The 12,104-nt window shown below is 39.9% G+C and overlaps 1 long non-coding RNA gene across 1 annotated transcript; it reads right to left on the reverse strand.

The window, feature by feature from the left end:
- Positions 1 to 488: 488 nt before the first annotated feature.
- On the reverse strand, positions 489 to 3,917 carry LOC113582574. The gene is made up of 2 exons (XR_003411171.2): positions 3,620 to 3,917; positions 489 to 938 (listed from the first exon to the last, which is right to left on the reverse strand). It is a non-coding gene; the product is annotated as an uncharacterized LOC113582574 (long non-coding RNA).
- Positions 3,918 to 12,104: the final 8,187 nt, after the last annotated feature.

Consider the following 12,104-nt stretch of genomic DNA (forward strand, 5'->3'; position numbering starts at 1 on the left):
TAGACGACAACACACACACACACACACACACACACACACACACACACACACGCATGCGCTGTAATGTTAGCTGTAATGTTAGCAGATCAAAGAAAAGCCCCTCTCCCCCAGTGCTCGCTTCCTTTGAAGCTAGGGAACACTCTGTTCTGGAATGGTACACTGGCACTGAAACAGACAGACAGACCCTGATGTTCTGTGACACACAGAGCATTAAGATCTAGCAGCAATCTACAGTTCCATCAACAGAGGTTTGCATAGGCAAACTTTAATTTTCCATATCAGAATGAACACTTGTCATGGTCACTACTCAGTAAACATGTGGACATCTAGGGGCTTTAAAAAACAAATGTTTTTTTTTCCCCCCATAATGGATCAGGGTGTGTATATGCATGTGTGTGTTCACACGTGCATGTGTATACGTGTAACTGAAACAGAGACAGAAAACTACAGAAATAACCACTGAAAAGAAGTGAGAGAACATCAGCAGCAATGTTTCATCTTTCATATTGACGTATGTTTTTAAAGACATGGCCTATATCAATTTACAGAGCATACGGCATGCAAAAAAAGGAGAGAAAAGAAAAGCTAGACACACAGATGTAGCTCCACATCTGGCCAGCAGGGGACCTTTGCGTCGCTCTCTCTCTTTCTCTCTCTCTCTCTCTCTCTCTCTCTCTCTCTCTCTCTCTCTCTCTCTCTCTCTCTCTCTCTCTCTCTCCTCCCTCCTTTTGGTGCATTGTGTGCGTGTAAATGTCTGGTCTGGAAGGAAGGCGTGGCTGAGAGTGGGTCAGAGAGTTCGTCTTGGTGATGAGGTATGCAGCTCCTTCAGCGCCACCCAGATGCTCTGTTAACTCACTCCACTTGCATGTGTATGCTCATACACACACACACACACACACAAACACACACAAACACACACGCAGTTATTCCACCGAGCCCTGAAGGACAACAGAATGAGAAATGAGAAATAGAAATTAGTTATTATTAAACCAAAATATCAGATTATAATGTTACCTATTTAAAACATTTCACTTCAAACAAAAAGAGAGATTAAGACCTGACTGATTTGTCCATTATACTTTTGCCAAAAAGTATAGCCCAAAAAGACATTTTGCTTTTGGTTGAACATTATGCTTACTTTTGCACTGACTGTGCTAAATGCATTAAACTTAACCATAATCTGAGAAAAAGTATCAGCACATGAAGCCTGCTTATTATAGCAGCCCTGGCGCATTCCAACTGTGGAATACATGCACGTAGAGGAAGTGTGACAGTCTGACTGTGGTAGGAAAGCGTGACAGTCTGACTGTGGCAGGAGAGCGTGACAGTCTGACTGTAGCAGGAGAGCGTGACAGTCTGACTGTGGAAGGAGAGCGTGACAGTCTGACTGTAGCAGGAGAGCGTGACGGTCTGACTGTGGCAGGAAAGCGTGACAGTCTGACTGTGGTAGGAAAGCGTGACAGTCTGACTGTGGCAGGAGAGCGTGACAGTCTGACTGTAGCAGGAGAGCATGACAGTCTGACTGTGGAAGGAGAGCATGACAGTCTGACTGTGGCAGGAGAGCGTGACAGTCTGACTGTGGCAGGAGAGCATGTCTGTGTGTTAAGCGCTTTGAAGGAGGAGCCAGAAAGAGGGGCAGTGGTTCTGTAGGAGTACTGCAGTATGGCGTTCAGGTGAACTGAGGACACGCTGGCACTGGTTCTGCGGGAGAGCAGGGGGGAAGTGAGGGGCGGCGAGACACTCCACTCAAACCACATAAATGCTGAGAGAGGAGGACGATAGGGAGCACTGGGATTCTCCATTACGCAGCTGCTTCACAGACACCGAATACAATCCAGCTGAATGGCTAAGGGTGCTTATTAACCCTATAACAAGGCAAGATGTTCATAAACCTTGTTGGTTTCAGTGGTATCATTAGTATTCAGAATCCACTATAGAGAGAGAAATACCTTTAACTCCTAGCAGACTGTCTCTGCTTACTGAATAAGACCTTTTTTGAATAGATGAATACATAAATTGCTGTAAAGAATTCTCTACAGCTCAGAGTATCTTTTCTCTTCTTGTTGTTTTTCTTATTATTATTAGTCACCTTGTTCTTGTTTCATTTTCATTATTATGTTTTTGTTCTTTTTGCTCTTGTTCTTACTCTTCCTGTTTTATAAATCCCAGTTAAATAATCTGCAATCATTGCCTAGGACAGTCTGGCAGGTGGCAAGTTCTTATTTAGCCTATGTTTCAGACTGCTGGCAGCACACTGTGCTCCTGGCCTATCGGTGCGCACTCTGGCTCTAGCTCTCTCTATACTATGGTCAGGTCTGCAATTGGTTTGAAGAGTAACGATTTCTTTGGTTGGCAGGTTTCAAATTTAGATTTTTAAAATCATGTAAGATCTTTAATATTATAAGATAAAATGCCATAAGAATTTATAGACAATATCTTCATCTTAACATTTATTATGACAGTGGACAACATAAGACTACTTTTCACGTATTACACAGATGAGGAAAAAACTTTGGGAGTCATCCAAATTTTGGACAAACTAAGTTTGCAGTTAAATACTTTTGTTAAGATTCAGTTCACACAAAGCAGCTTTTCATTGCAGCCTCATCCGGTTTACAAAGCAAAACAGAAAAAGCCTCAGTGAAGAACTTGTCTCCATTGTTTATTGTCTCTGCTTTTCCAATATATTTTAACTCTAGATGCACCACCCTTTTTCCATGTGAAGTAAACTGTTCATTTGACGTTAGTTAAGCACACTTTGCGAATACTCATGCAAGAACTACTCTGAGCCAAAGCAGGTTGCTTAAGCTTTTGTTGTTTCTGCTGAACATGTTTTGAAGCATTGCTGTACTTGCTCAGAGAAAGAATAGGGAAAACTGGAATCTTGATCTGGCTATTCCACTATGGCACGCAACCAAGATATGCAATGTGCTCTATTGACCCAAATTCCTCAGGCACTATGTCATGGCATTAATATGAATAACAGGGATTGGCCACTGTTGCTCACTTTGGAGTTTTGTAGTGCAAACCAAATGATGCCACACACTGTGATTACACTAAAAGTCCCATTCTAGAAGGAGTGAGAAAAAAGCAGGTTCATCTTTGTTTTTTAATAATTAAATACCAACATTTTTCTGTAGAGGTGCCTTACCAGAGCCCTGCATTTTGTATTAATATAAAGGCAGTAACCTACTCCTTAGAACTGCAGCACTTGAGTCTATTCTCAACAACACATATTAATTGTTTCAGTCTTTCCATGGACTCAGCTGATCCTATACTCTTAAACTGGCCTCAACTATTGGGGACTTAAAATTTTGTCCCAAGACATGCCGGAACCATAGAATATCTGAACTAGTATTAATACTAAAATTTTTAAGATAAAGTTATGTTAAATAGTGTATTCTACAGTATTCATGTATATTTGTGAGCTGTTACTAAAATTTTGAGATGCAATGAAGAAGTGTTTTGCTTTTTTTTGTGTGTGTATTTGAGCATTATTTATTACTTGTTGTAAAAATGAAAAATAAGATCACTTTTTTAATTTAATGGCTTAGTGTTAGCCAGGTTTGATTTATAGCTGCAATCTAAATTCATATTTGTGGTCTTAAATTTCACTCACATTTTTCTGGTCTCAGTCTTGACCACCTACTCCTTGTCTTGGGGGTGCTCTTGTCTCCATCTCACCCCCTGCCACAGATCTGCACGGAATGATCCACATGATGGAGTCAACTCCTCGAGGCTTCTGCCAGCTTCTCTCCTCATCTCTCCTCTGTAGTGCTGATCAAACACATACAAACCACAGCATCTTAATGCAACATTTGTTTTAGCCAGACACATTTCCTATAACATGTATCCGTTAAATAAAGCTTTTTTGCAAAAGAAAAGGATCAAAGCTCAAAAGAACACTTTGCACATTGTTTAAGTGAGTGCTTGTGAACAAAATTTGTCTTGTACTCAAGGCTTGGGAGAACGTGATGGATGAGGGTCTTATTTCTAAACTTGACAGGATCTGTGAGGTAAAAAATCACCACTTGTTCCGCAACTTGCCAGACATTTTGGCTCCACAGAGGTGGCATTGTGCCTGGCTCCCTCCGTAGCAACAGGATTTAAGAAAACACACAGCATGGAAATTTAAAAATGCACTCTGACACTCACTATGTAAGAAGTGAGGTCACTGCTGCTCCATCAGAACAACCTTTGTTTAGGTTGCATCTGGAAGGAAGGAAACATTTCTGCAGTTTTCCTAAACACAGGGACCAGTCCACTTATGGGAAGCAGGTCTCGTTCACAGCATTCTCAGTCAGTTTACATAGTATCCATATGGATGGTGATGTCTCCACCCTGCTACTTTTTCTAATGATATTCACCATTTCCAAGATCATACACTTAGTAATGTTTACTTTCAGTGCAAGATTTTATAACTTGCCTAAATGAGCATCAGCCATCCAGATTGCAATTAATGACAAATGATACTTTTATTTGTCTTAGAAGCTTTTGCTTCATCTTGCTGTCTCACGCTGCCACTCCCCCCTCCTCTCTATTCATTCCTCTTGCTCTCTCTGTCGTTGCTTGGCAGGGTGAGAAAATCTCCCGGCTGTTTGTTGAGGGGGCCCTCTGTGCTCAGAAACAAAAGGCCTCCTCTCTCAGGGAGGCTGAATGCTGGAATGCTGAGCTTCCGGCATGAGATCATATTGAGGAGCAGAGGAAGCAATGTCATCAAGGGCATGAACTAAAGATTTCGCAGGTCGTCTTGGGATGGGAGGAAATGTAGTGTACAGGAGTGGTGTATACATTTGTTTGTACATTGTGTGTGTGTGTGTGTGTGTGTGTGTGTGTGTGTGTGTGTGTGTGTGTGTGTGTGTGTGTGTGTGTACACGTTTGTGTCACATGTGGGTGTCACAGATTGGTTTGGGCTGTGTGGTGCCCCAGGTGAACACACATTCAGTCAGGAATAAAAATATAGACCACTGACTTTAGAAATGGACCTCTTTTGTTAAGCACATTTTTTTTAAAAAGGTTTTGCCATATGTACATATAAAAATGTTTGCAGTGAAGTAGCTCTCCATCCAACTTCTGAGCCACCTAGTGTAGTACTATTTTTGTCCCTACAAAATCTAGCATTTGTTCATAGGGTTTCTTGTGAATAATGCAGCAGTCTAAAGCTGTGCACAAAGTAACTAAACACTGCAAAGTTGTATTATTTACACATTACTGTGAAAATGGTGCTTAATGCTAATATTGCTATGAAACTGTTTGAATGAGTTGATATGCTACCCATAGCTTATAAAGGACCTAGTGGCCCTGTAAGATGCTGCAAATCTTTGTGTCTATTGGAGTTAGGATAAAAAACCCACACATATATGAGAATAGAGTCTTGGAGAAACCTCCATGGGGATCACAAGGGTACCTGTCACATGTTTCATGAATCTGCATCTCTGTTGTATCTATGCAGGATCTACAACAGCAGTAGGCTACTGGCAATTCTTCATCTCTCCCATATATACAGGCCAGACAGGACAGGAAGGGACAAAACTGTTGTTTTGGTTCTGCATTCAAGCAGAATTTGGATTTACGTTTATGGCATTTGGCAAACACTTACTCAGAGCAACGTACATATTTATCACTAGGACACTTGTGGTCCCTGCGAATAGGACCCATGGCTTTGGTGTTGCAAGCACCATGTGCTACATGCTGGATTGAATGAATTTGAAATTAAACAATGATTATGAGAATTTTATGCATAGTTCCCCACATTTCATGACATTAAATAAGTCATTGGAGAAATGAATCTGCAAAACTGCTGAAGAACTATAAACATTACTTGATAAACAGTACATATGTAGTATATGGCATGAGAATGTTCCTTCATCTTAAGTAAAAAAGACAAAAATAATTTGCTAAATCTTATGGATAAAATCTGAGAAGATATTATTTACATGTGACAACCATAACACACCCCGCAAATTGTGTACTTGCTGTTAGCTAAATTAATTGCGCATTCCAGCAGGCAAAACATGGAGCTTCCTAATATAGCATTTGTGAAATTTAATTCCCTCTGATGAAATATTCATACCAATCTAACTTCAGAGAATGCACACATAATTTGTCTCTCTTTGTTCTCAGTATGTAGCATCTATATGGTTGTGTGATTGCAATACATGGACCAGCATACATGAACTTCACATGGAGGCCCAATGGGGATACAGATGTGTAGATGAAGCCACAGACGGGTAGGAGAGTTTGGGGCAGTCCATCAATGTCACTCGCTGCCCTCTGGTACGGACCAGGCTGAGTCAGACAGGCGCATTCTCTCTCCAGCAAAGAAGAGCAGTCATGAAGACACCCATATAACAAAGTATTGATGAGTTACAGTCATACTAGTATAAAAAACAGTGAGTTGCCCACTCATCAGTGGCTACAGGGTGATACATAGCGGGGGGGGGGAGTTTAGGAGTTGAATTATTGAACCACTTTCTCAGGTATTTTCATGATATTCGATTTTTATTCATTCTGAATCAGTTATAGAAAAAGGGGGCAGCATTTTCAAAGCAAGACATGTCAAGGTCACAGGTGGAAGCTTAAAGGCAGTACTCAACAGAATTCTGGAAATAGGACCATCACTGGAACAGTTCTTTAGGCATTTTAAATGTAAATCCATCAATAGCCTCCCCATTAAAGTAATAATAAAGAGTCTGCATAGAGCACAGTAGGAAGTAGTGATTAGCTTGATTAGCTCTTCAACTTGGGGTGATGAGGAGCCTAGTGATACCCTGAACTGCTACTGCTAGAGAGAGTGCTGTCTGTGTTGACGCAGTTAATTCACATGCATTTGGCCTTTGGAAGTTCTGGGGATGATCCATCATTTTCACTGTTGTCTGCTACATACCAGGTCGAAACCATGCTGTATCACTCAGCCAACATTGTTTAATGAAATGTAATATATAAGCCTGTTTGTAACATAAACACTACTCCTACAGAATGGAAAAGAATGTGAAAGTCAATTCTATCCTGTGTGAGGGGAAAAAAATCCTCTCTTTAATGGCTCACAGATGAAAGATTTTATGAGCCTCGGGTGACGTCGCTTATCCTAATATTGTCACTGGTAGAGTTTAATGTAAGAACTTCTGTTAATATTTGTATTGTTCAAGACAAGCTTAGTTTCCATGGCCTAAAATGAAAATGGCCTTGATATTGACAGGATTACTTGAAATTGTTAACAAATATTGTGCAGCTACAGTACATGTCCAGTAATGATGGACATAGAGTTCACTTGTTCATCTTGAAGCTGCTGCATTTCAGAGGAGCCTCTTTTTAATGTCTTACAAAAGAAAACCAGTCCTGTGGTGACTTTTAGGGTTAGTATAACAAAAAGCTAAATGATTTGGCTAACATGACTCATACTGCCTGTGTTAGTGACTATAGCTTTATTTTTGTTTGACCTGATTCCCTATTCTCCTGTACTCTTTTCTCCATGAAGTCCCGGTGGAACCACTAGTTACATCACTTCCATAGCAAGTCAAAAAATTTAAAGACACACAGAGAGAATACATACATACATCTATGCAATAGTTGAACTCAATACCCCAGAAATCCAATACAGCGGTCTGAACTAAAATCCCAAACACAAGCATTACTCATTAGCAATTATATACATGATGACATTTGCATAATTGTGTATTTAGAAAAGAAGATAAAGCTCTGACAGTTGGGATGATCATTGTCCTAGAATATGCAAGACAGGCTGAACCTAACGACCCATCAAAAATAGTCTAACTCTGATAAAGTTTGCAACTTTCCTCTGCACTGTTGTAAAATATAGCCCCTGAAACTCCTCCACTGTCCCCCAGTTTAGTATAACATTCTTTTGTCCAACACTTCTTCCTGTTTTCGAATCACTTTATATGAGCATGCTTTTGTTGTCTGCTGCAGCTGGGCTCTATTGGACAGTTAGTCTGGACACACGCATGCACTTCTGTATGAACAGATTTACAGTTCACTCATCTCTCTTAACACCAGATGTGTATGTTTGGGAAAAGAGAGGGTCACAGTGCTAATTTTTCCAAGCTCTTCCTGCCTTAATAGGAAACAAGTTTGACATCAAGCTAAATGGATGTTCAAATGAGCTGCATCTGGAGCTCTATGTGCAGGAAAGAGATCAGATAATACAAAGTCTTTTGCTTTGATTTTCCCTTCAAGATGAAATTCTTCATACAACATATAATCTTTTCAAAAATTACTGTTCGTGTGATCACATTAATGGTCCTTGACCCTGACTACTGGCAATGACTTCCCTGCCCAAGGGCATGTGACCTTATGCATATCTATCACTACACAAATTCCATCAGCATACTAGTCAGTACACATAAAGCTATAATATATATATATATATATACACACACACACACACACACACACACACTATAATGACCTGCATATACTATTAAATAACTGTAATTTTTTTATTGTAACCATGATGACTGGAATTAAATTCTGTTATAATAATAGTATGTTCTTATATGCTCAGTAGGATACTTAGGTCTGTGCTTAGTAATTTATTGCAACGGTGAAGGTATTGCAAAATATGTAAATGTCATGAATGTAAATTGGTGAGGCATGGTTGACCACACAAAGCCTTTATTTTTTTTAAGAAATCCAAGACTCCCAATTTAGTGATATATTTTAAAGGGAATTGTCACTTAAAAGCATGCTTACATTTGTCTTAATATGTTACAGCCTTATTCCAAAATGGATTAAATTCATTTTTCCCTCAAAATTCTACACACAATAGCCCATAATGACAAAGTAGAAAAGGTTTGTTTGGAATTGTTGCAAATTTATTAAAAATAATAAACCAAAAAAAAAAAAAGTCACATGTACATAAGTATTCACAGCCTTTGCTCAATACTTTATTGAAGCACCTGTGGCAGAAATTACAGCCTCAAGTCTTTTTGAGTATGATGCTACAAGCTTGACAACTATTTTTGGACAGTTTCTCCTATTCTTCTTTACAGAACCTCTCAAGCTCCATCAGGTTGGATGTGGAGCGTCAGGGTACAGCCATTTTCAGATCTCTCCAGAGATGTTCAGTTGGGTTCAAGTCTGGGCTCTGGCTGGGCCACTCAAGAACATTCACAGAGTTGTCCCAAAGCCACTCCTTTGTTATCTTACCTGTGTGTTTAGGGTCATTGTCCTGTTGGAAGGTGAACCTTCGCCCCAGTCTGAGGTCCAGAGCGCTCTGGAGCAGGTTTTTTCAAGGATGTCTCTGTACATTGCTGCATTCATCTTTCCCTCATCCCTCACTAGTCTCACAGTTCCTGGTGCCAAAAAACAACCCCACAGCATGATGCTGCCACCACCATGCTTCACTGAAGGGATGGTATTGGCCAGGTGATGAGCAGTGCCTGGTTTCCACCAGACACGACGCTTGGCATTCAGGCCAAAGAGTTCAATCTTTGTTTCATCAGACCATAGAATTTTGTTTCTCATGGTCTGAGAGTCCTTCAGGTGCCTTTTAGCAAACTCCAGTTGGGCTGTCTTGTGCCTTTTACTGAGGAGTGGCTTCTGTCTGGCCACTCTAGAGTGCTGTTGGTTCCAAACTTCTTTCATTTATGGATGATGGAGGCCAGTGTGCTCATTGGGACCTTCAATGCTGCAGAAGTTTTTCTGTACCCTTCCCCTGATCTATGCCTCGATGCAATTCTGTCTCGGAGGTCTACAGACAATTCCTTGGACTTCATGGCTTGGTTTGTGCTCTGACATGTAATGTCAACTATGAGACCTTATATAGACAGGTGTGTGCCTTTCCAAACCATGTCCAATCAACTGGATTTATCACAGGTGGACTCCAATGAAGTTGTCGGAACAACTGAAGGATGATCATTGGAAACAGGATGCACCTGAGCTCAATTTTGAGTGTCATGGCAAAGGCTGTGAATACTTATGTACATGTGATTTTCTTGTTTTTGTATTTTTAATAAATTTGCAACAATTCCAAACAAACATTTTTCACTTTTTCACTATGGGGTATTGTGCGTAGAATTTTGAGGGAAAAAAATGAATTTAATCCATTTTGGAATAAGGCTGTAACATAACAAAATGTGGAAAAAGTGAAGCACTGTGAATACTTTCCGGATGCACTGTACAATTATGACTGAGTACAACTTGAGCAATTGAGGTATAATCTAGTTGTGACTCTAACCCTAACCCTGCCACCAGTAGCCTTTGTGTTTATGTTTTGTCCTTTGTCCCGCATGTTCTGACTGTTTCAATTTGTTGCCACACCTCACTCAGGTGGTGTCTTGTGCTTCATTCACCACACCAACCGGAGGTTGTTATATTATTATGGTGTGCTCTTTATAAGCCCTTTTTGTTTTATTATCGCTTGACGGTCACTGATAGCTTTCTTTTGTTATCATTAGTGCACTTTCATGTTCAGTTTCCTTAAAAGGTTGGAGACTCGTGTTTGCTTCCTCCTTTTTTCCTGCATGTTTTACGCCGATACTAGTGAATTTGAAAAATAACAACATAAATTTCTTAATTACCTGTATGTATAATTATTAATGAGACTACAGTGTCAGGGGTGTTTTTCCTGTTTAAATAGAATCACAAATCCTACATGTATTTGGCTCACATTATTCTAGTCTTTAAAATGATACTCTCTTGTCATGAACTTACATTTTTTTTATGTCAACTCAGCTTCCCATTAAGTTCAGTAATTGGGCTAATGGGACTTAGAACTTATAAAATGCCAGCTGCAAGAGGCACTATCTGAAATAAGTGCTTGGGAAGACACGTCTTTCATTAAAGCTATAATTCGTCTGTCAAGGTATGTTCTTCATCTCGTTGTTCCTGTTTTTTCTGGTCACAATGGGAAAGATGTGATGTGCTGTCTGTGCACAGGACCATTCCATCAACAGGAATGATATTGATAATATGGTAACATTTGCTGTATGGAGTCCAGGGTACTTCATGCTACTTTAGAGTTCTTCTGTCATGGTGAATAGATTTGTTTGTTCTGTGGCAATAGCCACAAGCAGCCAAAGAAATAACACTCATGTCATCAAACCATTATTGTGATAAGGAGAGAGAAAATGGTGTGTTCTAGCAAAAGGATGCCCCGGGGCTCTGTTGGATTTGCCTACACTGTGAGTTTAAGCTAATTTGACCATTAAAGCAAAGAAAAACAAACTACCATCTTTACCCCAGAAGGGACAGCCAGGACAAAACAAAGACTAACCTCTGAAGACTTATATTACACATTTCTTAAATTAACCACTTCTTAACAAGAATGCTTTGAAAGGCCATGGGAAGTGAAACTGAGGACAGAAACTGTATTGTTTTGAAAGCCATTGTGGGCCCTCAAAGACATGTTTCTCAAAGACAAAAGCAAGTTTCCATATGAATCACCTCTGTCCAATCTGCATTTAATAAGTGAAATTCAATGGGTCAGTGTGCAAACTGTGAGCAAAACAAAATTTACTGCCAGGCTCTTTTTTACTAGAGGGGACAGATTCCCATTACATAAGGGTTCCAAATTGATGAGCTACAGGCAAAACTGTATGGACTTATTATAGATTATCAAGGCGCAATGCTGTGTAACAACATTACTAGACAAACCTTTGATACTAATACATTTTAGCTTTTTGATCAAGCCATTTGTGCCCCATCACTTGGGTAAGTAAGCTACTGCTAATATTAAAGAGTTACTGTCACAGATTGTTCATGTAGAGTTGCAATGTGTCTCCAGTCAGACAGATGTGGAGATTCTGGAGAAGTTTAGAAGAGGCTGTGCTGGCAAAAAAAAAAGCGACTCTGTCCTGGGCTGACCCATATTATGTTATTTGGAGTGAGAATGGGTATACTGAGAGGCACAGCTGGCGCATGCAGCGGAGCCTATTTGGCTTGCTTGTGCCCTGAATCATATTACTAATGCACTGGTGCTGTTGGTTTTCTCCCTGTGGCTTAAATCAACTCATAAAAATAAGAGACTTCTGTGATCATACATTATTCCCGAGTTATAGGAATAGGCACAATAAAGTTCTATTTAACAAATACATGTCCCATGATACTCATTACTCTACTTACTCTGTCAACTACCTATGAAC

The sequence above is a fragment of the Electrophorus electricus genome, chromosome 2, assembly GCF_013358815.1.
Source record: "Electrophorus electricus isolate fEleEle1 chromosome 2, fEleEle1.pri, whole genome shotgun sequence".
NCBI lineage: Eukaryota > Metazoa > Chordata > Actinopteri > Gymnotiformes > Gymnotidae > Electrophorus > Electrophorus electricus.